This window comes from Myotis daubentonii, chromosome 9 (assembly GCF_963259705.1).
Source record: "Myotis daubentonii chromosome 9, mMyoDau2.1, whole genome shotgun sequence".
Taxonomy (NCBI): Eukaryota; Metazoa; Chordata; class Mammalia; order Chiroptera; family Vespertilionidae; genus Myotis; species Myotis daubentonii.
In genome coordinates this window covers 6,904,908-6,931,989 of record NC_081848.1, presented here as the reverse complement: position 1 = coordinate 6,931,989, position 27,082 = coordinate 6,904,908, and the positions used below count along the sequence as shown (strand labels likewise).

Below are 27,082 nucleotides of genomic sequence, written 5' to 3'. Positions count from 1 at the left end.
CAGAAAATAAACAAATGGGACTACATCAAAATAAAAAGCTTCTGCACAGTAAAAGAAACCATCAACAAAACAACAAGAAAGCTCACTGCAGGGGAGAACATATTTGCCAATGTTATCACCGAGAAGGGTTTAATCTCCAACATTTATAGGGAACTCATACAACTTAACAAAAGGAAGATAAACAATCCAATCAAAAATGGGCAAAGGACCTAAATAGACACTTTTCAGAAGAGGACATTCAGAAAGCCAAGAGACATATGAAAACATGCTCAAAGTCACTAATCATCCGAGAGATGCAAATCAAAACAACCATGAGGTACCATCTCACACCTGTCAGAATGGCTATCCTCAACAAATCAACAAACAACAAGTGCTGGAGAGGATGTGGAGAAAAGGGTACACTCGTGCACTGCTGGTGGGAATGCAGACTGGTGCAGCCACTATGGAAGACAATATGGAGTTTCCTCAAAAAACTGAAAATGGAACTCCCATTTGACCCTGTGATCCCACTTCTAGGAATATATCCCAAGAAACCAGAAACACCAATCAGAAAGGATATATGCACCCCTATGTTCATAGCAGCACAATTCACCATAGCTAAGATTTGGAAACAGCCTAAGTGCCCATCAGCAGATGAGTGGATTAAAAAACTGTGGTACATCTACACGATGGAATACTATGCTGCTGTAAAAAAGAAGGAATTCTTACCATTTGCAACAGCATGGATGGAAATGGAGAGCATTATGCTAAGTGAAATAAGCCAGTCAATGAAGGAAAAATACCACATGATCTGACTCATTTATGTATAATAAAGACCATTATAAACTTATGAACAAAAATAGATACAGAGGCAGAGCAGCCTCAAACAGACTGTCAAACTACAGCGGGAAGGCAGGGGAGGGTTGGGTAGCAGGAGGGGAGGGTAAGAGATAACCAAAGGACTTGTATGCATGCATATAAGCATAACCAATGGACACAAGACACTGGGGGGCATGGGAGGCTAGAGGAGGGTGAAGGGGAGAAAAAAAAAGGAGACATATGTATCACTCTTTGTAATACTTTAAGCAATAAAACAATTAAAAAAAAAAGAAAAGAAAAGAGAGCCCACTGTATGGGAGAACATATTTTCAAATGATACATCTAATAAGGGGTTAAGTTCCAAAATATAGAAGGAACTCATACAGCTTAACAAAAGAAAGACAATCTATTTTAAAAAATGGGCAAAGGACCTCAATAGACACTTCTCCAAAGTGGACATACAGATGGTGAAGAGACAAAAAAATGTTCAAAGTCACTGATCATCAGAGAGATGCAAATTAAAACAACAATGAGGTATCACCTCACACCTGTCAGAATGGCCACCATCAACATATCAACCAAGGACAAGTGCTGGTGAGGTTGTCGAGAAAAAGGAACCCTTCTGCACTGCTGGTGGGGAATGCAGACTGGTGCAGCCACTGTTGTAAACAATATGGAGTTTCCTTGAAAAATTAAAAATGAAACTCCCATTTGACCCAGTGATCCCACTTCTAGGAATATATCCTAAGAAACCAGAAATACCAATCAGAAAGCATATATGCACCCCTATGTTCATAGCAGCACAATTTACAATAGCTAAGATTTGGAAACAGCCCAAGTGCCCCTCAGGAAATTAGTGGATAAAAAAGCCTTAGTATATTTACACAATGGAATGCTACATGGTGATAAAAAAGGAGGAACTCTTACCTTTTGCAACAGCATGGATGGACCTGAAGAGCATTATCCTGAGCAAAATATATGCCAGTCAGAGAAAGGTAATTATCACATGGTCTCACTTGTACATGGAATCTAATGAACAAAATAAACTGGTGGCGAAAAAGGAGAAATAAACAGAACGCACTCCACATATTGAGAAGAACCAGCCAAATCTATTCTCAGTGGTGCAGGAACTGTGGACAAGAGCTTCTGCTTTCCCTCTTTCCAGTTTTCCTGACACTTCTCCTGCGATTGTGGAAGTGACTAATCCTGCAGGACAGCAAAATAAGGCAAGAAAGGGGAAGTGCACTGTGTACAGAAATTTGTGAGGTCTCAACCAGAGGTGATCCTGGACTGTGATTGGCCATATCCATCCCCTAAAGCAAACTTCCGCACTCCCTCCTGGCTTCCATCTCTGGCTCTGTGGAGCGCGCAGCTACAGGCCATCGGAAGGGATGCCTGTGATTCCAGCGGGCACGCTGTCGCCACAAGTGGCTTTTCAGCTTTTGATCAGTGAAGCTTATAGGGAAACCCCTACCCTGAAATGAATGCAAAGACTGTTCTAACCAAAAGAACTCTGGACGACTGTAATTCCTGTGAGAGAGTATGAGAGTATGATGGAGGAAATATTCATCCACAGGTGTAGTACCCGCTAACTCATATTTGCGGGTTTAATGGCAGAGACAGGAGAGTGATCCACAGATGGGCCAGTGCTTTTCAAATGGTGCATTACAGCTCTTTGGCATAGTAAAATTGTTTACTTGGACATGAAAAATACTTTTAAAAATGGTTAAAATGGAATGGATTAAAATAGAATAACTAGAAAATACGCAGTAATATGAATGTCGTTTTATTTAGTGTGTGTGTGTGTGTGTGTGTGTGTGTGTGTGTGTGTGTGTATGCGTGTATGGGCGCGCCCTGAAATAGGCTTTGATAATTTGATATGATTTTCTTACTGTGGTCCTGGGCAAAGTGTTTGAGAAAAACCTGCCATAATTTAGCTCTTTGCCACATACTTTTGGGATTCTGGACTTAAAAAACTAAAATCCCAACCATTCAACAGTGACAATTCTCTAGAATACACCCTTTCCCTTTATACAATCTTTCTTAACCTCGTTAGCATGGGAAGACTAAAAGCCTGAGGTGGAAGCAAGCTACCTAAAGACACAAATGGGGGATTTAGAATGAAGTCTCTGGAGGCAGAAAAGATTGGGGAGGAAGGGCACCAGATAAACACATGTGTGTGCATCCAAGAGAATTAGAGACCAGGATTCATTGGAGGGCACCAGAAGAATGTTTTTCTTAGGGCAAACAGTTGCGCTGGGTAAAAACCTTGATGAGAGAAATGGCTCAGAGTCTGGATGTCACTTCAAACTGAAGAAGGTCAGGGACCAAGAGTCCTTCAACCAGTTCAATCCCCTGCTTCAAAGAGGGCTGTTGTTTCTGATTTCTATAAGAACATATAATGGAACTTTCCAGAAACCCAGGAGATAGCAGCATATAGAACATAATCCTGTTCTGGAAAGCACTGAGGAGGAACCAAAATATACAGAGCAATGTCATGTTTAATTTATTTAATGTGTGATTATTTCTCCTCTTTTTTCTTATGGTGTACTCACCATGCTTCCAAATGCAGCTCGTGAATTACTGGTGATGCTGATATTTATCTTAGTTTTCTGGGCCATTTACTTGTCTTTAAAAGAAATAAAGGTAGGAACTTTTTCCTTTTTCAGAACTTCAGGGAAGATCACAGTGACTTTGAATACTCATCTTTCTCAAGGAAAAATTTAAGTTAAAAGCATATCATCTTAGCAACAGATGTGGGTGAGAAAGTTCTCTGTTTAGCCATAATCCCTCTGACAATACCTGTGCTATTATTATTTTTTTAGCGACAGGTGGGTTTCCAGCCATCTCTATATAATTTGGCACTGCTGGCTAAAATCCTGGCTAAAAATTCTCTTTGGCCGTTGTCTCCGAGGCTCCAGCCCAATTAAACCCGTTTCAGTTCTCTGACTTCTTCACAGCCGTTTTCTTATTCTTTGCATAGTTCAGTTAGTGTTTTTATTTTCATTTTCTCTAGTCTTTCTTAACTGATCTTGCTTCACTTTCTCCTCCTCCCAAGCAGGTAGCACGAAAATGATCTTTCAACACTTCTGCCTTCATCATCCTCTTGTCCTGATCAAATACTTTCATCATGGTTTTCACACATGACAGAACCAGAACCAGAGCAACTCCTTAGCCACTCAAGGTTTTTCTCCATTTGAACCCAACTTCTTTTCAAAATGTCTCTCACCTTGGTTTATTAGAAACTCCCAGCTCCATAAAAGAAGGCCCACAAGTCCAGGACATTCAGGCATTGATGTGAACTGGTGAATAATAGAGCTCTCAGACCACAGCTCAGAATGTTTCTCTTTGCAATTCCTCCCTATATATCTATGCTCTCTACCTTTCTACCTTTAATCCTCTTCTCTTTCACACTTGTATCCTTCAGTTTACACGCTCAGATCCCATCCACTACTGCTGGAGGCTAAAGCAAACAGCAATTAGCATAAAAGTGCAAAAAGATACATTGGAAGGCCAATGGACTGCGATATTCAGTGGCTCGAGGCGATTACCCAAACTGATAATCTTTACATTGTATACCAAACTTTACCTTGATCTGCCTGTATGCATTGCTAAAGGGCAAATGTGTATTCAGAGTAAACAAAAAGCAGCCGGGACCCAGTCTCAGTGAGCCTCTTCACAAAAGAGGTTTCCACCTGGCCCCCCATGCCTTCTAAATTCATATTTCTTGTGTAGCATTTTCATTTGTGCGTCGGCCCCTGAACCTCGCTGTGCAGGTCACTGCACACTACCAATATTGGTGCTCCTTAAAGTGAGATTTGGACCTGAACACCTGTGCGTGTACATGTATGTGTAAAATGTAGATTTGAGGTCCCATTCCAGAGCTACTGAAATCTTTTAGGCCTGAGCTTAAGTATTAACAAGCTCCCCAGTTGATTCTTATGCTGAAGTTTGAGAATCTCTGCCTATGTACTCCCAGAACTGAGATCCATTCTGATTCCCACTCTTGAAATACAGGGCGGGGCAAAAGTAGGTTTACTGTTGTGAGTACGCAAGAGTTTATTCCTGTATTATTGTTTATTAATCATTGCATTATTTTTATAGCAACACCTGTAAACCTGCTTTTGCCACATCCTGCATGTGCTGCTCTTCGGAAATCTCCACCTCAGTCTTCCACTCGTGTCCCCAACAAAGAGAAACGCACTGATTTATCATCTCCCACTACCCTCCTTGGCAAAAACAAAAACCCAGCATCCACCTGAAACAAATTCCCTGCTCTTTCTCCTTCCTCTCCTGTGTTGTCACAGTTCATTAGTCAACCAAGCCAAAACTCTCCACAAGCAGTCTCATAAATTCTACCTCCTAGATATCTCTCAAATCTATCCTGTTTTCTCCACCCTCATTGTCTAGCTTTAGTCCTAGTCCTTTGTCATTTCTTGTCTATGGTGTTGAATAGTTTTCTAATTAGTTTCCCTGCCTCCAGTCTCAGCCCACTTTAATCACTTGTTACACAATCATTTGTTTAACACTAGAAACAGCTTCATCTCCATCTCTTAGTATTTCCCTCATTCTGACATCCCCCCCAAAAAATACCCTTTACTTTCTAAATTAAAATACTGTATAATTTATCTATTTATTATGTTAATTGATGATTGTCTATCTTGACCTACTACCAGGTGACCTACATAAAAGCAAGGATTTTTATCTGTGTTTACTTTTTTGGTCTAACAAATATAGAAATGACAAATTATAGAGCTAGAGAACAGAAAAATGGTTGCCAGGAGTTAAGGGATTAGGGCGGGTGGGGTAGGAGGAAATATGTGTGGCAAAAAAAAGCCAACATACAATAAAATATATTTAAAAAAAAAAAAAGCCAACATAAAGGAGCTTTATGGTGGGTAATGGAAATGCTCTATATCTTGACTATATCCGTGTCAACTTGCTGGTTGTGATATTTTACTATAATTTTTCAAGCTGTCATCATTAGGGAAACTGGGTAAAAAGTACATGAAAAAACTTTCAGGATGGCTATTATCAATAAGACAAGTGTTGCAGAGGTTGTGGAGAAAAGTATAGAAAAATAGAGTTGAATATTTAAAAGATTAAAGTGCGGAGAACAGTCTAAGATAAGAAGCAATGCTAGTTGTGTGACAAAGACATTTTTCAGTGCTTTAAATATTAAATACCTCTAAAACTGTCAAGCAGTAAACTGATAAAATATATTTTGTGTAAAATTGAGAGACTAAATGTTACAATGTTTATTATATAAAGAACTAATAGTAACTGAGAAATAAAAGCATTGAAATCAAAGTAAAAGGAAATAGACCATTCAGAGGAGAAGAAGGAAGTATTCAAAGGAAACGAAGGTTGAAACACATGGGTATTAAAATAAATATAATGTAAAATAATAGTAAGCCTCCATTTTCACCAGTAATTGAATTTATTGGGGTGGCTTCAGTTAATTAAATTGTATAGATTTCAGGTGCACAATTCCACAATACATCATCTGTATTTTGTGTTTACCACCCCAAGTCAAGTCTCCTCCCATTATCATCTATCCTTCCTTTGTCCTCTTCTACTTCCCTCAACCCCTCTTGCCCTCTGGAAATGACCCTTCTGTTGTCTGTGTCCATGATTCTTTCTCTTTTTTCTCTGCTTAATCCCTTCACTCTTCTCACCCAGCCCTCAACCTCCTCCCCTCAGACAGCTGTCAGTCTGTTCTCTGTCTCCACTTTGTTTATTTTGTTCATTAGATTCCCCATATGAGTGAAGTCATATGCTCATGGTCTTTCTCTACTGGTTTATTTCACTTAGTTTTCCAGGCCCATCCATGCTGTTGCAAGAGGTAAGATTTCCTTCTTTTCTATGGCTGAGTAGTATTTAATTGTGTAAATACTACCCAAAGCGATCTATAGGTTTAACACAATTCCTATCAAGGTACCAATGGCTAGAAGTTGTCAATGGGGAAAAAAGGGACACAAGTAATACTTTCAACAATAAAAATTTTTAAAAAGGCACCAATGGCATATTTTACAGAACAAGAACAAATATTCCAAAAACTTATATGAAACAACGCAAGATCATGAATAGCCTTAACAATCTTGAGAAAGAAGAATAAAGTTGGAGGAATCATGCTACCTGACATTAAACGATATTACAAGTCCATAGAATCAAAACAGCATGGTACTGGCATAAAGACAGACACGCAGATCAGTGGAACAGAATAGAGAGCTGAGAAATAAAACCATGCCTTTGTAGTCAGTTAATATTTGACAATGGAGGCGAAAACATAAATGGGGTAAACACAGTCTATTCAATAAATGGTGTTGGAAAAGTTGGACAGATATATGCAAAAAGTGAATCAGACCACCTTCTCACACCATATGCAAATAGTTTTAATGACAATGCTTTATACTTTAAGCAAAATTATTTAAACTGTTGAATTTTGCAAGGGAAATTTAGTCAATTGAGTTATCTAAATACGACCCCTTTCTCTTGGTGAGCATTCAGCTATCCAAAGTCATCAGTCGGCAGGTGATTTTATATTATACTAGAGGCCTGGCGCATGGATTTGTGCACCAGTGGGGTCCCTTGGCCTGGCCTGTGGGAGTCAGTGGACCTCCGAGGCACTGCAGCCTGGCTTTACTTGCCAGCTCGTCGGGCTCCAGCCCACTGCCCGCGTCAATCCCGCACAGCACGAAGTAGGGTACGAAGCAGCAGGCAGCCGGGAAGGAGCCCAAGCCTGGGCGGGGTGCCATGCTACTTCTGCTCATCCCAGCCCCGCTGTGCCTGCTCCCACCACTGCTCAGGCACGCAGGGGGAGTGTCCGCGGGAGAGGCTCATGCCGAAGCTGCACTCGCCAGCGGTCAGCCCCGCTTGTGGCTGAGGGGTGCTCCCTCTGTGGGAATGCACTGACCACCAGGGGGCAGCTCTGCCCTGCCCCCCATTGCCCTGCTGCTGCTGTCAGTGGCCTTTCTCTGCAGGAGGTGACCAGCAAGCCTATTGCCAGCCATCACCCCTCCGCTACTGCTGGTCACTGCCACCTCCCGATCGCCATCCCCTCCCTCTGCCCGCTGGCACCCGCCTGGCTGGCCTGGTGCCGCCCGCTCATTGGCCCCACCTGCCTCTGATCAGTTGTTCCTGATTTGCATATTAGGCTTTTATTATATAGGATGATTTCACTTATATGTGGAATCTAAAGAACAAAACAGACAGGCAAACAAAATTGAAACAGACAGATACAGAGTACAGACTGATGGTGGCCAGAGGGGAGGGGTGTTAGGGACTGTGTGAAAAAGATGAAAGGATTAAGAAGTACAGATAGGTGGTTATAAAATAGTCATGGGGATTTAAAGCATAGCAAAGGAAATATAGCCAATAATATTGTGTATTGTGCCAGGTAGGCACTTGAAATCATAAAGTATATGATTATCTAACCACTGTGCTGTACCACTGAAACTAATACAAAATAATACTGGATATAAACTAACTGAAAAAATAAAATTAAGAAAAAAAGTGGATTTTTCATGGATCTTTCATTCACGCAACTATTTATTAGAATATGATTTATGTGCCCTGACTGGTTTGGCTCAGTGGATAGAGCATCGGGCTGTGGACTGAAAGGTCCCAGGTTTGATTCCAGTCAAGGGCATGTACCTTGGTTGCGGGCACATCCCCAGTAGGGGGTGTGCAGGAGGCAGCTGATCGATGTTTCTCTCTCATCGATGTTTCTAACTCTCTATCCTTCTCCCTTCCTCTCTGTAAAAAATAAATAAAATATATTTAAAAAAAAGAATATGATTTATGTGATGTTGCATAGTTGTTTTGGAATAACCATATATATTGTTCTAAAAAAGTCTTTGACAATAGTTATGATGAACAAATAGAGGGGCTCTGGTGCAAGTCCAGATCAGATGCTGCCTGTGGTTCAGCACCAGCCCCATGCCACCTGGAAGGAGCTCTAAAGTGATCTGGGGTTGGTAGCTGCATGTGCTGGACTTGGCGGTGCCTGGGTGAGGCTATGTTGAGAACAGGGCTGACTGCCACAAGAGCCGCAGGACATCTGCTACACAGCGCCACTCTGCCAAGACTGGAAGACATAGCAGACCTACCTAATACATAGAAACAAACACAGGGAGGCAGCCAAAATGAGGAGACAAACATGTCCCAAATGAAAAAGTGACAAAATTTCAGAAAATGAACTAACAAAATGGAGGCAAGCCATGTATTGGATGCAGAGTTCAAAATACTGGTTATAAGGATGTTCAAGAAACTTAAGAAACAAATAGATAAACTCAGTAAGAGCTTCAACAATGAGCTAGGAAACATTTTAAAAAGTTAGAAATTAAGCCTGGCCAATGTGGCTCAGTGGTTGAGCATTGACCTATGAAGCAGGAGATCACAGTTGGATCCCAGGTTGTGGGCTCAATCCTTAGTGGAGGGTAGGGGGTACATTAAGCAGCAAGCAGGCGATCAATTATTCTCTCTCATCATTCATGTTTCTATCTCTCTCTTCCTCTCTGAAATAAATATATTTTTTAAAAAGTTAGAAATTAAGAATATAATAACTGAAATGAGGAAAACGTAGAAAATTGAAATGGAAAGAAGAGCTGGGGTAGTAATTAATACTGATATCAGACAAAATAGTCTTTAACACAAAGACTATAACAAGAGACCTAAAAGGACATTTCATATACAATAGCCCAGATATGGAAGCAACATAAGTGTCCATTGGTAGATAATTGGATAAAGAAGATGTGGTACATATACATAATGGAATCTACTAGGCCATAAAAAACAACAAACTCTTACAATTTGCAACAACATGGATGAACCTAGAGGGTATTATGTTAAGTGAAATAAGTCAAACAGAGAAAGACAAATACTATATGATTTCACTTATGTGTGAAATCCAAAAATCAAAATAAATACACTAAACAGAAACAAACTCATTGATATAGAAAATAGACTTAGGAGCCTGGATGAAAAAGGTAAGGGAATTAAGAAGTCCAAATTGGTAGTTTCAAATAGTCATGGGGATGTAAAGTAGAGCATAGAGATATGGTCAATATTATTGTAATAACTATGGATGGTGCCAGGTACTAGACTTATTGAGGGGATCACTTTTTAAATTATATAAATGGCAAAGGTACTAGTAAATACTTCAAAATCAATCAGCAAATAATATATACTTAAGCTATATAATAAAAGCCTAATATGCTAAGTGTCCAGTCATCTGTTCAACCAATCAAAGCGTAATATGCTAATGATATGCTAAGGCCACTCAACTGCTTGCTATGATGTGCACTGACCACCAGGGGGCAGACAGTTGACTGGTTGACCAGTCACTATGACATGTACTGACCACCAGGGGGCAGATGCTCTGACTGGTAGGTTAGCTTGCTGCTGGGGTCCAGGGGACTGAGTGAGACAGGCTGGACATGCCCTGGAGCCCTCCCGGGGTCCTTCCCCAGCTGGCCAACCTCCTGCATCCCTCTCTGGCCACGATTATGTACAAGTGGGGTCCCTCAGCCTGGCTTGTGCCCTCTTGCAATCCAGGAACCCTCAGGGGATGTTGGAGAGCTGGTTTTGGCCTGATCCCACAGGCCAGGCTGACTGACCCCACTGGTGCACAAATTCATGCACTGGGCCTCTAATTTTATATAGTTAATTAAAAATATTTTTATTGATTTCAGAGAGAAAGGGAGAGGGAGAGAGAGATAGAAACATCAATGATGACAGAGAATCAGTTGCCTCCTGCATGCCCCACACTGAGGATCAAGTCCGCACCCTGGGCATATGCCATAACCGGGAATCAAACCATAACCTCGTGATTCATAGGTCAACGCTCAACCACTGAGCCATGCTGGCCAGGCTATATAGTTAATTTTTATGCCAGTGACTTCAAATACAATAATTGATACAAAAGGGCAGATTTGGTTCAGACCAACTTTTTCTAATCAGACTCTCTTATTGTGTTGATGAATAATGACTAGGGTTAATTAGACCTATTGCTCAGAGTCAGTTCAGCTGGTAGTAAAATCATGGGCCCCATACAACTTGTGGTTTTAGTGATCCAATTTGCTAAAAAGGAGTATAATCAAAGAAGTGTTTTCTATATACCTATAGTTCTCCATAGTTATAATACTTCCAGACTCAGTAATTTTGTATAGCCCATCACTTCCTATCATGTATTCCATGGAATAGCAATCCTACAAAGTATTAATAGATGCTTTGCAAAATAAAAGAAGGGGGGTTGTGAATGGTACCATTATGTAGTCTACGCTTTATAGCAACTGAATCGCCAAATTTTATGAATTGTACCTCCCAAATATCTGCTGAGCCCAGACACTTCACTCACTGTTGTTGTCCCTGTCCTTGTATAAACCATCATTGTGCCTCAATTAGGTTATGGTAACTCCAGAGCTGGGTTTCTTGCCTACAGTCTTGTTTCCTTCAATCTGTTCTCCACACTGTACCCAGACTGGTGTTTCTAAACACAGATGACTTTTACATTTCCTTGCTTAACACCATTAATATGACCTTAATGCTCTGAGGATGAAATCCAAACTCTTTAATATGTTTACAGTTTCAAGCTCTGCAGTCTCTTGTCTCGCTTTAACTTTTATTTCACAGATGGACCATGTTCCCTTTCAACCCTAGCATTTCAAACGCCTGGCCTCAGACAGCATTTCTTCCACATCTGCATTCTGTTCTTCAATTAGAACACTTATTATACTATTAAATTTTCAATACAGGTTTATATCTTTTGCTATTTTGTAAGCTGTGTAAGGCAATCCTCTATTTTTCACTGTGCATGCATTCATTCAATTTATAAATAGTTGTTAGCACATTCTGTATTCCAGATATAGCTCTAGATGCTTGGAAGTCAGCATTTTAGTGGACGAGAAAGACAACAAACAAATAAACAAATAGTTTTGTAACGTAAAGTCATCAGAATAAGGGATTTTGTAGGTGATGGGGGCACTATTTTTAAAAGTGGCCAGGTAAGGCCTGTCTTGAGTAGCAACCTGAAGGAAGTGAGGAAGTGAGCCATGTGAATTCTGGGGGAAACACCATTCCCAAGAGAGGGATTAGGGTCTTAGGCAAGAGCACACTGGAATGTTCCAGGAATCCTGAGAGGGACCACTGAGGCTGGAATGCGAAGAAGGAGAGAGGAGGCCAGATGGGTAGGAAGCAGCACCATAGAGGCCATCTATGTATGACAGGAAGCCACTGATGGCCACTGCTTTGTCTCATAGGCCAAGCATAATGCTTAACACCTAGGACATCCCACTAACTGCTGGGGGAAAGAATAAGTGAGATACAATCTGGGAAAACAATTAAATAGGTTTCTTTGCAGCAGTCCTTCAAAGCAACTTCAGTATGTATCCCTTCAAGTGGGGATAGAGCATAAAACATTTCCGCAAATGACTTGACCATGGAACATGAACTTAATGGATCATTTTCAGGAACTTGGTTCCACAGTTTGGGAACCCCTGCTGTATAAATACCTTGGTTTTCCAATGTGGGCTCAGGATAGCAAGCTGGATAGCATAATATCCTAGAGATTCAAGTTCAAATCCAATTCAAGGGCAGGACACAGGGCATAATGCTGACAAGATTTTCCTTTCAACCCTATCTCACCCTCTCTTCTTTTTGTTTTCCCGATCAAGGTATGGATAAATATCTTTTCTATAGTTTGTCCCAAAAGGGCTAGACTTTTTCAAGTTAATGGTTTACTAATAACAAAAAGAGAAATGATCATGGAGACATAGAGGTCTGCCTGTTCTGAAGGTCTCCAAACCATGCCTTAATTCTAAGGGCAGAGACCACCTGTGCTGATTCTAGTTTCCCTGTTGGCCACACCTGGCTCTCGCTTGAGATGGTCCTCATTGCAGCCTGTTGGAGGGACTGTCCTTGTACACTGTCCCTGCTGCTCTCAGGAAATCCCCAGGCCCGGGACTGGCAGACCTGCTCGTGTTTTAGGTCCCATATTGCTTCTCAAGTGGCCTGTATTCATGACAGTAGTCTGCCTGGCCCTGTTTACTTCCCAATAGACACATTTCCTCCCTGGATCCCCGGCTCTATTCAAACTGTCCAGCTCTTTCTCTACTGCATAGAAGCAGAGATTTGAGTCTCCTCACAGTTGATTTACTAGGAATTGGACTTCATGAGTGACCACATATCCAAGAACTCCCAGGGATCATTCTATTCTGTCACTTAGCCCCGGGCCCCTGGCTGGCCCAAGCCAGGCTCTATGTCATCTTCTCATCCCACAAGTCCAGAGGCTAAGCCTGGCTCCCTTCCATTTATAACACAGTGACTACACTTTCCCAGCAGGGCTCTCTCTGCCCTTCCTGACTACAGATTCAGACGCTACCTCCTCAGGTACTCACTCCTTCAAAGTCAAAAAAGTATTTTTTTAAAAAATTTAAGAGTTTTATTGATAATAATGATGGGAAAATATAAACATGGGCTACCACATGAGAAGACATACAGGAAACACAGTTGTGATGATTCTTCTGTTTCTGTTATGGTCCAACGTTATGGACACCCTTCTGAAATGTAATACACACCTGTATATGCATATGTATACTCAATACTAAGGTAAGATGCATTGAAATAAATGCCTTTTTACCATGAAGACATATTTTTCATCCTAATTTTAATGTCTCATCAAAGTTTGGCTTTGGTAACTAAATTTACAAGGCCAGGTATTGGTATCTCTTGTCAGCTTCCACCTTACCTGGAATAGATTTGGGGCAATAAATATTTGACCAAGTGCAAGTTCCTCACTGAGAGAAATTTTAATCCTGTGCCAAAATAGGTCCGACGGGGCCCTCAGTAAAGCACTCTGTGGTGGTCATTATCATGCCCATTTTCCATATGTGGACATTTATGCACAGGCATATTAAATAGCTGGGCCAAACTCACATATCTAGTAAGTGCAAAGTTAGAATTGGAATCTCAGTCTACCTTATCCAAAGGTCAGTGGGCCATAGCACTGTCTCCCATGACTCTAGCACGCCATGCAGCCCTTGCTATCAGCTCCCCTGGCCTCTCACTTCTCCAGCCTCTGTCCCCCTAGCTGAGGGGACTATTATTCTCACTTGATCTAAATGAATCCTTTCCTGGGATTCAGGCAATCCTTTTCAATTTTGAAAAAATGATTTATTAATTTGTTTATTTAAAATCTTTATTGTTGAGAGTATTACATATGTCTCCCCCCATTGACCCCCTGGAAAAATGATTAACAAATAAAAATTGTATATATTTAAGGTTACAAAGTGATGCTTTGATATACTTATCTGTTGTGAAATGATTACTACAAACAAGCTGATTAACATATCCATCACCTCACAGAGCATTTGTGTGTGTGTGTGTGTGTGTGTGGTGAGAACACTTAAGATACACTGTCTCAGCAAATTGTAAGAATAGACTACGTTATTATTAACTACTAGAGGCCCAGTGCATGAGATTTGTGCACTGGGGTGGGGGGGAGGGGGTCCCTCAGCCCAGCCTGTGTGCTCACAGTCTGGGACCCCTTGGGGGCCTAAGCTGGCAGTCAGACATCCCTCTCCCAGTCTGGGGCTCTTGCAGTCCAGACCCCTTGCTCCTTACCCCCCACCTGCAGGGGAGGCGAGAGAGGCTTCCACCACCACCACTGTGCTGGCCAGCTGTGAGCCTGGCTTCTGGCTGAGCAGCACTCCCCCTGTGGGAGTGCACTGACCAATAGGGGCAGCTCCTGCATCGAGTGTCTGCCCCCTGGTGGTCAGTGCATGTCATAGTGACCCGTCGTTCCATTGTTCCATCAATTTGCATATTATGCTTGTACTAGAGGCCCGGTGCACAAAAATTTGTGCACTCGGGGGGGGGGGGGTCCCTCAGCCTGGCCTGTGCCCTCTAGCAGTCTGGGACCCCTCGGGAGATAACGACCTGCTGGCTTAGGCCTGCTCCCGGGTGGCAGAGGGCAGGCCCAATCCCTAGGTGCAGCCCCTGGTCGGGCTCAGAGCAGGGCTGATTGGGGAGTTGGGGCGCCGCCCCCTGTCACACTCAAGGCAGGGTCGATGGGGAGGTTGTGGAGCAACCCCCTGTCACACACAGAGCAGGGCCCATCATGGGGGTTGGGGCTCTGTACCCTGTCACGCACAGAGCAGGGCCCATCAGGGGGTTGGGGTGCTGCCCTCTATCACCCACAGAGCAGGGCGGATCAGGGGGTTGGGGCGCCGCCACTCTCACACTCAGGGCAGGGCTTATGGGGAGGTTATGGGTCTACCCCGTCACACACAGAGCAGGGCCCGTGGGGGGGGGGAGCTCCCCCCTATCAGGCACAGAGAAGGGTGGATAGAGAGGTTGTGGCCCCGCTCCCTGTCACACACAGAGCCGCAGGGCAATCAGGGGGTTTGGGTGCTGCCCCCTGTCACGCTGATTCCAGTGCCGGGAGGCCTCACGGCTCCGCTGATCCCGGTGCTGGGAGGCATATTACCCTTTTACTATATAGGGTAGAGGCCTGGTGCATGGGTGGGGCTGGCTGGTTTGCCCTGAAGGGTGTCCTGGATCAGGGTGGGGGTCCCCACTGGGGTGCCTGGCCAGTCTGGGTGAGGGGCTGAGGGCTGTTTTCAGGCTGGGGGTGACTGAACTCCCAAACGCTCCTTTTTTCCTTTTTTTTTTTTTTTTTTTTTTAATTCTGGGCCAGCTTTAGCTTGAGGCTTGGCTCCAGCTCTTAGGCCTCCGGCTGAAAGTAGGTTTCTGGCCTTTGCTTACAATGTTGCGAATCTGCTGGCTGAAGTTGGGCGTATTTGTTACAGAGTTTCTTAAACTGCCCGCTCAGAGGCCGGCAGCGGCAGGCGGGGAACGTTGGTTTCCTCCGTCACTGAGGCAAGCAAGCCTCATGTTAGTTTCAAGCTGCCTGGCTGCCGGCCGCCATCTTGGCTGACAGTTAATTTGCATATCTCGCTGATTAGCCAATGAAAAGGGTATCGGTCGTACGCCAATTACCATGTTTCTCTTTTATTAGATAGGATTATATAGGATAGTTACCATGTTGTATATTAGATCCCAGAACTTAGTCCTCTTATAAGTTTATACCTTCTGACCATCATCTCTCTATTTCTCCCAACCCCCAACGCTGGAAACCACCATTTTATTCTGTCTCTCTGAGTTTGACTTTTTAAAATTCAACAGCAACAAAAAGTGAGATCATTTAGTATTTATTTTTCTGTATCTGGCCTGTTTCACTTAGTATAATATCCTCCAGCTTCATCCATGTTGTCACAAATGGCAGGATTTCATTCATTTTTAAGGCTGAATAATTTATATATAGGCCACACTTTCTTTTTTTCCTTTTTATTTTTATTGCTTAAAGTATTACAAAGAGTATTACATATGTCTCCTTTTTGTCCCCCCGCCCTTGACAATCCCCTGTAGGCCACACTTTCTTTCTTTCTTTCTTTATTTTATTGCTTAAAGTATTACAAAGAGTATTACATATGTCTCCTTTTTTCCCCCCGCCCTTGACAATCCCCTGTAGGCCACACTTTCTGTATCCATTCACCCATTGGCAGACACATAGGTTATTTTCACACGTGACTAATGTGACCAATTCTGCTGCAAACATGGGGGTGCAGATCTCTCTTCGAGTTCCCAGAACGATTGAACCAGAAGCTGTGGGAGGAAGCCAGGCAATCGGCGTGGCAGCAGCACTCACACAACTCTGATGCGTGCACAGGTGGAGAAGCGCGGGGACAATGCAATGAAAGCCCAAACTGCTACAGGTGGTAAAGTGAGCAGAGCATGGCTTGTTAAAAGTTAGAAGGAAATGCAAAGGAATAGATATTTGATTAATTCTACATGGAACATGAGTGACTCTCTCTGGATCTCCAGACTCTTGGCATTAACAGGAGAACAGTTTTCCAGAATCCTAACCCATTCACTCCGCCAGAATATTTTAAATAAATCCAAATAAAGAAAAAAAAAACAATACATCTGCAGAGAAAGTTAAGGGTGGTTCAATCCACCTAAACAGTGATTAATTCTTACTTTAATATCTGGGAAGGTATCAGGCTAACTTATCTTTCCATTTTTTTGAAGGTCCAACATAGGAGTTGAATTGCTGAAAGACTTTACCTCCAGCAAGGTCTTACAATGCAACAGTAAGTCTATTGTGCTATTGCCTCTCATGTTCACAATCTATTCACTTGAAGGACATTCTTATTTTAAGAGATAATTGACATTTACCTTAAAATTTTTTTTCTATATTTACAAAGTGTTTTTTTTAAAAAATTTTTTGTTAGTCCTCACCAAAGAATGTTTTTCCATTGATTTTTAGGGAGAGTGGTAGAGAGAGGGCAAGACAGAGAGAAACATCGATGTGAGAAAAACACACCAATTGGTTGTCTCCTGCACGAGCCCCAACCAGAGCCCAGGCTGGGGAGGAGCCTGCAACTAAGGTACATGCCCTTGACTGGAATCAAACCCGGGACCCTTTGATCTGTAGGCCAACGCTCTATCCACTAAGCCAAACTGACTTGGGTTACATTTACCATTTTGACCTCTCATTTCCTGTGACAGATAGTATCAGTTGTTTTGGGTTTTATAGAAGAGATTTTATTTTTGTAGGAGTTGCATTTTTGTCTGGAGTCAGATATAAAAAACTTGGCAATTCTTAATTTCAGCTACCTATTCTCAAAATGTGCAGGTTATTGTTGTTATTTTTTTAAATCCTCAACAGAGGAGAATTTCCATTGATTTTTAGAGAGAGTGGAAGGGAGAGGGAGAGACAGAGAGAAACACCAATGTGAGAGAAACACATCGATTGGCTGCCTCCTGTGTGCATGCCCCCAACCAGGCTGGGAGCCTGTGACCAAGGTAGGTGCCCTTGACAGGAATCAAACCTGGGACCCTTCAGTCCGCAGGCTGACGTTTTATCCACTGAGCCAAACCGGCTGGGACTATACAGGTTAATTTTATTTAAACTTGAGATTTATTTCTGAAAAGCCAATGACTGGGTACTGGTGCTCTGTGAAAATGTGTCAGGTGAAACTCGGAGTTAGGAAATTCCTTTGGTGGTTTCTAACCTGTTTTTCAGCCAAACCATCTCAGTGAAAGGCCCATAAACTAGCAATTTTTGTGATTTCCCCCCTCAATTTTATCACATGGACTTCAGTGGTCAATATAAAACCATCTCACTCATAAAAGTGATGTTTCTGCTACTCTGAAATTAAAGTGAATTTCAGAAAAGTAAAAGACTTCTGTTATAACAGTCAACAGAGCCTACATTCACTCTGTTCATGAATTCAGCAAATATTTATTGAGGACCTACTCTAGGCAAGGGATTTTGCAAAACACCGTGGAGAACATAGGCATAAATAAAGAGCTCATTCTAAAGTTCACGCTCTGTGGAAAAGTCAGATTCCCTTTCTGCTGTGGCAACCATCTTCCATGCCCAACTTTTACACCAAAGAAGGTTCTTAGATTCTTGAGACAACTTGAGTCCTCTTAATCTCTCTGGTTTCTCTGTTGCCTGGACAGTAATTTCTAGTAAAGTCGGTGGTTTCTTAGAAGATAGTGCCAGACTGTTATTTTTTTCAGAGCCATTTATAAACCTGGTATAATTTAATATGGATAAGTTTAAGTTCCTAAACTTATACCCCAAATCCCAACAATCTAGGTAGGTGACACAGAAGGTGTGGCTTTAAAGTGGCACAAATATAAAAATGTGCTGAATTTTACCTAGTGGAAGCCTGATATGAGTCAGTGAAGACAGCTTGGGCTACTTTGTAAAAGAATCCTCTCTGAGGATACATTTATTGATTTCAGAGACTGAGGAAAGGAGAGAGAGAGAGAGAGAGAGAGAGAGAGAGAGAGAGAGAGAGAGATCAGTTGCCTTTCCTATGAGCCCTGACTGGGGATACAACCCCTAACCTGGGTATGTGCCCTGACTGGGAATGGAAACCCCACCCATTTTGGTGTACAGGACGATGGCCCAGGACTAGGCTACTTTTATAGCGTTGTATTCAGAATAAGGAGGTAATGGGGCCTATCTTTTTCTGCACTAACCAGACCACACAGACTATTACGTTCAGTTCTGAGCACAACAATGAAACATTTAAGGGGTTTTAGAATTAGCCAGAGAACATGATTCTGGCATACACAAAATAAGATGTAAGATATATATGGCACTCATTTCATAAATGTTCAAGTGTTTTTCATGGATAAGTAGCGTGGGGAGGGGAGATTTACAATTCTGCAAGGCCAATGTCATCAGTACAGCGATCAGCGGGGACACTGCCGTTTCACGGCCAAACATTTCCTCCTGATTTGGCCAGCTGTCTCCCGGTCCAGTGGCCTGAGCTGTAGCCACGGAAACATGTGAATGTGCAAGAGAAAATCTATCCCCGCACCAGGAAAAACTACTCAGCGGGAACGCTGTATCCGCCTTTACGATGAACTTGTTTAACACATGTTTGTGGAAGGGCAGGGGGCAGAGGTAGAAGTGGAGGGAAAGAGAAAGGGGTGGGGGGAGAAAACGAGAAAGGTGTTTCCTAAATTATTTGTGGTAATAAAAATGACTTACTGTGGGAGTTTTTATTGCCAGAGTTAGAACTTAGAAAAGAAATGCCAGGTTGGGATGAAGATACCTTTCCCAGGGGTTATATTGTGGAAAAGGCAGGTCACAGCATTTTGCAACTGATGGAGTAAAATGAGACTTACTCACCTCATGGGAGATTCACCATTGTGTCAACTACTTACAGAAAGTTCTGAAAGTATGTATGTTATTTTATTTTGAAATTACAGTTGCATTTTGGAGATTATTTTTACCTAGTTAGAATTCTTTGTTTTCTTTTCTGATTAGGGCTTTTAATAAAATGTTACATTTTGTATTTTATTCACGAATATTAACATTTTTCTTCTTCATCTTATATTCTTATAAAGAGTTCCAAATTTTGTTAAGATTTTAATGTATTTGGTAAAGTTCACTACCTCCCATAGGCAGCAAATCTATTCTAGCTAGAAATGACCTTGGATAGAATTTTAGACATGTTGTGTGCATTTTAAAATTTCATCTTTATTTTCCTTTTGTTAAGAGATTTATCAACTTCTTTTCCACTAGCCTTCAAATATTTTGACCACCGTGGAACCAGGGTCTTTAAACCACATGCTTCTGGATGCTGAAAGACATTTTGATTCAGTGGGAAAAGCATGGTCATTCATTTATTACCACGAATCTGTTCTCTGTGAAAGATGAACACTATATCCCACGAGAAATTGACCAGGTAGCAGGAGACAGAGACACAGCACTTCAGACCCTTTCCCATCAGCATTTTCATCAGTAGGGCCATCAATTTGCAAAAGGCCATTGAATGTCTGCTCTTGCGCAGCCCAGAGACCAAGGTGATCCTTAAACAGCAGCGGTTCTCAACCTGTGGGTCGCAACCCCTTTGGGGGTCGAACGACCCTTTCACAGGGGTCGCCTCAGACCATCAGAAAACACATATATAATTACATATTGTTTTTGTGATTAATCACTATGTTTTAATTATGTTCAATTTGTAACAATGAAATTGGGGGGTCACCACAACATGAGGAACTGTATTAAAGGGTGGCGGCATCAGGAAGGTTGAGAACCATTGCTTAAACAGTAAACACCAGGGAGCTGTGTCTGCATGCAGAGATGTTTGGTGACATTCATGGCTATAGTCAGAATCTTATCATGAGGGACATTTATGTGGATCTCAGCATGGGCATTATTGATGCCTAGGACATGACTATTGCATATGGCACTAGCCATGCCCGTTCACTTGATTAAGTGATTGGAAATCAGATGAACATGTTGTTTTGTTGTTGTTGTGTGGTTTTTTAAATATATATATATATTATTCATTTCAGAAAGAGGAAAGGAGAGGGAAAGATAGAAACATCAATGATGAGAGAGAATCATTGATCAGCTGCTTCTTGCACTGGGAACTGGCCCACAACCTGGGTATGTGCCCTGACCGGGAATTGAACTGTGATCTCCTGGTTCATAGCTCAATGCTCAACCACTGAGCCATGCTGGCCAGGCCAGATGAACATCTTTTTAAATTATATTTTTTAGAGGAAAAATACAAAAAGCATTACTAACCATTCTTTATAGATGACATCACTTATTCTACAAGGGTAGTTTAAAACAATCTAAGGGAGGAGGAAATAAAATTAAAATTTTTCATTCTAGTAAAATATGCATAACATAAAAATTGCCATTTAAATAATTTTAAAATGAATAATTTAGTGGCATTATGTACATTCACAATGTTGTGTAACCATCACCACATTCTAGCCTCAGAACTTTTCAATATCCCAAATAAAAACTCTGTACCATTAAACAATAACTCCCTACTCTCCGTTTCTCTCAGCCCCTGGCCACCACCATTCTACTTGCTGTCTCTGTGAATTAGACTATTGTCTGTAGCTCATACTAGTCAGATTATGCAGTCTTTATCCTTTGGGGCCCAGGGCTCGGAAAAGCAGGCCTTGGTGTACATCTTGGTCCTTTCCAAAGGCACGCAGACCCAGAAGAGGGAGTCATAAGCTGTGGATTGTTGATAGCTCCAATAAGGCACACAGGACCATTCAAAACAGCATGTGACATTGCCCTGCATTAGAGACTGCGATGTGTAGCATATCTACTAATACACAGTCACAAACCCAAACAGGCAGCCAAAATAGGGAGACAAAAAACAAACAAACAAGCCCAAACAAAAGAAAAAGAGGATTCTCTCAAAGAAGAGATAAATGAAATGGAGATAAGAGATTTATTAGATACAGAGTTCAGAATAATGATGGCTAAGATGCTAAACAGCATGAGGAAGAATATAGTAATTATGAAGAACGACAAGCATTAACAAAGAACACATTGGAAGGAATACACAGCAGAGAAGGGAAGCCAAGGATTGGATCAGTGAATTAGAAGACAGAAAAAAAAATCACTCAATCAGAGAACCAAAAAGAAAAAACAATAATAAAACAGAAGGACAGCTTAAGGGAGCAACATGAATCATAACAGTATTCTCATAATTGGAGTGTCAGGAAAAGAAAAAAGTGAGCAGGGGACAGAGAACATGTTTGAAGAAATAATGGCAGAAAACTTACCTAATCTGGTGAAGGAAAAAGTCACACAAGTTCAGGAGGCAAGAAGAACCCGAACAGGCCCACACCGGACACGGCATAATTAAAATGCCCCAAATGAAAGACAAGGAGAGAATCTTAAAGGCAGCAAGAGAAAAGCGATTTGTTAGCTACAAAGGAGCTCCCGTAGGATGTTAGCTGATTTCTCATCAGACACTCCACAGGCCAGAAGGGAATGGCATGAAGTACTCAAGGTAATAAAAAGCAAGGATCTGAAACCAAGATTACTATATCCAGCAAGGCTATCGATCAAAATAGATGGTGAAATAAAGAGCTTCCCAGACCAAAAAAAACCCCCAAAAAAACAAAGGCTAAAGGAATTTGTCATCATCAAACTAGCATGCAAGAAATGCTATAGGGACTACTGTAATGAGAAGAAGAATTAGAGAGAGCAACCTAGTAAGATGAGTAAATAAATAAGTACCTATTAATAATAACCTTAAGTGTAAATGGATTAAATGCTCCAATCAAAAGACACTGGGTAGCTGAATGAATACAAAACACGACCCAACTATATGCTTTCTACAAGAGACCCAACTCAGAACGAAAAACTCATACAGGATGAGAGTGAAGTTAAGGAAAAAATTTTCCCATGCAAATGGACATGAAAACAACAACAACAACTGTGGTGGCAACATTCATATCTGACAATATAGACATCAAAATGAAAGCCATCACAAGAGACAATAAAAGTCACTACAAAAGGGATTGATCCAATAAAAGGACATAACCCTGGTAAACATATATGCACCCAATAAAGGAGCACCTAAATATACAAAATAACTTCCGCAGAACTTTCAGGGAGAGATTGACAGCAATACAGTCATAGTAGGGGACGTCACTGATAGAGCTTCTAGACAAAAAAATTAACAAGGAAACAGTGATTCTAAATGATACACTGGATCAGATGAATTTAATTGACATTTATAGAACATTTCACTCACTGTATGAGAGGACATATTTGACAATGATACATCTGATAAAGAGTTAATATACAAAATATGTAAGGGATGCCACTTCTCCAAAGTGGACATACAGATGGCCAAGAGACATGTAAAAATGCTCAAAGTCACTGATCATCAGAGAGATGCATATTAAAACAATAATAAGGTATCACCTCACACCTGTCAGAATGGCTACCATCAACAAATAACAAGTGCTGGCAAGAATGTGTAGAAAAGTGCTGATGGGAATGGAGACTGGTGCAACCATTATGGATAACAGTATGGAGTTTCCTCAAAAAATTAAATATGGAACTGCCATTTGACCCAGTGATCCCCTTCTGCTCTGAGGAGCAGTTTAAGGTTTGGTATTCATTTTTCTTTAAAAATTTGGTAGAATTCTATAGTGAAGCCACCTGGATCTGGGCTTTTCTTTGTTGGAAGGTTTTTGGTTAATGTTTCCATATCCTGTATTCAATGTAGTTATAGGTCAAAGAAAACAATAACTAGAGTGAAAACACAACTTTCAGAATGGGGGGAAACAATTAGAAATCATGTATGTGATGAGGTTACTATCAAGAATACATAAAGAACCCCTACAACTCAACAGCAACTGCAAAACAAATAATGATTTAAAAATGGGCAAAGGACTTGACTTGACATTCCTCCAAAGAAGATATACAAATGGCCAACAGGAATATTAAAAAAAAATGCTCAACATCACTAATCATTAGGGAAATGCAAATCAAAACCACAATGAGACATCATCTACACCCTTCAAGATGGCAACTATCAAAAGAACAGAAAACAAGTGTTGGTGAGGATGCAGAGAAGTTGAAACTGTTATGCACTGTTGCTGGGAATGTAAAACGATGCAGCTATCATGGAAAACAGTTTGGAGTTTCCTCAAAAAAAAAAAATAAAGTAAAACTACTATATGATTCAACAATCCTGCTTCTGGGTATGTATTCAGAAGGACTGAAATAAGAATACCAAAGACTTATGTGCACTCCCTTGTTCACTGCAGTATTATTCACAATATTCAAGATATGGAAACAACCCAAATGTCCATTGACAAGTTGATGAAAAAAGAAAATGTGGTGTATACATACAACGAATATAATGCAATCTTTAAAAAGAAGGCGATCCAGTCACATGCTACAATGTAGATGAAACTTGAGGACATTATGCTAAGCAAAATAAGCCAGTAGCAAAAGGACAAATATACGATTCTAAAGTAGTCAAATATTATAGGATTCCAAAGAAGTCAAAATCATAGAAACAGTACTGAAAGGTGGTTATCAAGAGCTGGGCGGTGGTTAGTGGGTTTAGAGTTTTAGTGTTGTACTAGGGAAGCTCTGAGGTCCGCTGCATAACAATGTGAGCACACTTAATGCTACTGCACTGTACACTGAAACATGGTGGAAATAGTAAATTTATGTGTTTTTTCACATCACACTCACACAACCTGATGTTTTTTGCTCTTTTATAGCAAATAAACTTCACAGTGGGAATGAAGTAGATGTCATTTCTTTCCCAACCACCTGAAATGAAACAGTCTCCATTGATCAGTACCTGTTGAAAACTTGAATTCTTTATTTTCTTCCATGAGTCATATTGTTAAAAAACCAACTGTTTGTTCTCTGTCCATAAAGCAGCATGTGAATTGGCTGCATAGATAGGTGCTGTCACAGTAGGAGCAACCTCAATGCTTTTTCCTATTTACACCATAGCTCATCAGATAACTTACATGAACATTCTCCCTCTACAGCATGGGTTTTCAATGACAACCAGAAGCAAGTAATCAAGTGCTGCCATCTCTTATAAAGGCTTCACAGATGCCAAGAACGTATCCATGCTATGTGTATCAATCGCTTCAACCTACTATAACGCAAAAGGTGTTCTAGGACACACCTTTCACTTCACATTGTATGTTATTGACATTGTGTTTATACGGCAGTATTATTTGATAAAGGGGTTTCACCAACAGTTCTTCCTGATCTGGCACTAGAAAAGCAGATTGCTTTAGCAGAGTTGTCACTGTGTTTGTCAGACAATTATAGAAAACCTCTTTGTTAGACAGGACTTATATACAGTGATGGAAATCCACCTCAAACGAGCCCAAGGAGGAGTGGGAAGGCATACATTGACTCAGAACTGAAATTGCAGAGAGGAAAAAAGTTGAGGGATATCTCACTGAGAAGCTTAAAGAACACTGTTAGGCCTCTGCCCTTCCTTGCCATTTCTTGGTTCTATGTTTTACTGTTTGTTTCACTTTCAGGCAAGTTCTTTACACGGACAGCTGAAAGGTTGCACAATCCTCATGGCTTGTGATCCCTGAGGAATAGAACCCTCTCCTAATATGCCTATAGGTGGATAACTGACATAGAGAAGACTCTGGTTGTCCCAGATTGGGACATGTGTCCATGGTGGAACCAATGACAGTGATCAGGAAGATAATTTTGATGATTAAGACTAGTGCATATACTAATTCCTGTGGCAAAGATTCCATTGCCACAAGTGAAGAAAAGAATATAGACATAAAATATTTTTCTTCTACTGCAGACATGTTTAACAAAGTCTTCATAAAGAGGCAAATAGATCACTGGTACCATAAAATTTAATGACGGGATTCAGTGTATTTTTTACACTTTTTTATTTTATTTATGTGGTATAAAATCACCACATTCACAGATGTTTGAAAAGAAGTTCTTTAGGATTAAAAATGATTTTTCATTGAAGTATTTGTGTTACTAATTTTATCACTACTCTTCATTAATCAACTGTTAAGCCTTTGGTTTATTTATTTTGTGGCAAGTATGTAAAATTATATAATAGAAACCAATAAAATGTAAATTTAACCCATGTAAAGAAAACTTGCATGACATAAAAGTATGTTCACGAAGATAAACTGTCCCATGTCAACTGAATACTAGTCAAGAGTAACTGACCAAGCAGACCTTCTGATTCTTGCACCACCTTTGAGAAAGCATTTTTTTCTTAAAAATATAGGGACAGGTTGGGAAGATTATAGTTTTACTTGACAATATAAAAAGTCTTCTGTGGCTTTAATTCTTTGTGTTAGAAAGGTTTTATTTTTTTTTGTAGTTTTTTCTTTTTTTACAGGCAACACAAATCCACTTCAAAATAGCCTAAAGAGGGATGAGAAGGAGTGCATTTCACTTTAAATTTATGAAACACAAGTCAATAAAGTGTTTAAGTGTCTTTCTTTGAGAACTACCAAACATCTCTGACCCCTGATAAACTACTGCAGGCCATAGCCTGTGACCTAGCACTTCCTCCTACAAGTCAATTCCCCCATGAGCTAGGGCACCATGGCAACCTGTGAAGCTTTTCAAAAACATGGGCTGCCAACTTCTGACTAGCCAAATAAGATGAGAATTTTCCTGGGTGATGCCCAGGAACCTATATTTTTATTAGAATTACATTCTTCCAATGTAATTCTAATGCAGCTGGCAATAGGATTCATTTAGGAATCACACCCTAAACCAGTGGTTCTCAACTTTCCTAATGCCTTGACCCTTTAATACAGTTCCTCATGTTGTGGTGACCCCCAATTTCATTGTTACAAATTGAACATAATTAAAGCATAGTGATTCATCACAAAAACAATATGTAATTATATATGTGTTTTCCGATGGTCTTAGGCGACCCTGTGAAAGGGTCATTCGACCCCCAAAGGGGTGGCGACCCACAGGTTGAGAACCGCTAAACGATCTCCTCTCCATTATATTCCCTGAGGTCAAACAGCTTGTTCATGTCCACTGGCTCGTCCTCAGTTCTTATCTGAACCTCTCGCCTGGCTGGATCCTCACCACAGAATGCTATTGGGAGCAGAGGGAAGAGGCTCCCAAGATAGGTAACTCATAATCCTTGTGGGAACTTCCTCAGCCACGGGACAAGGAAAGCAGCCTCTGTGGGGCCCGATCACCAGGCAGCTGACTCTACCCTCACCTACTCTGGAAACTAGGTCTTCATGCCCCCTCTTCTATTGCACTTCATCAAGGGGGTCTGGCCCAGTTAGTGTGGTTCAGTGAGTGAGCGTCAACCCAGGAACCAGGAGATTGTGGTTTGTTCCCTGTCAGGGCACATGCCCAGGTTGCGGGCTTGATCCCCAGAAGTGAATGTGCTGTAGGCAGCCAATCAATGATTCT

General features: G+C 41.2%; 1 pseudogene; it reads left to right on the top strand.

Annotated features, from left to right (window-relative positions):
- Positions 1 to 17,633: 17,633 nt before the first annotated feature.
- On the top strand, positions 17,634 to 21,369 carry LOC132241634 (NXPE family member 2-like; annotated as a pseudogene).
- The last annotated feature ends 5,713 nt before the right edge of the window (positions 21,370 to 27,082 follow it).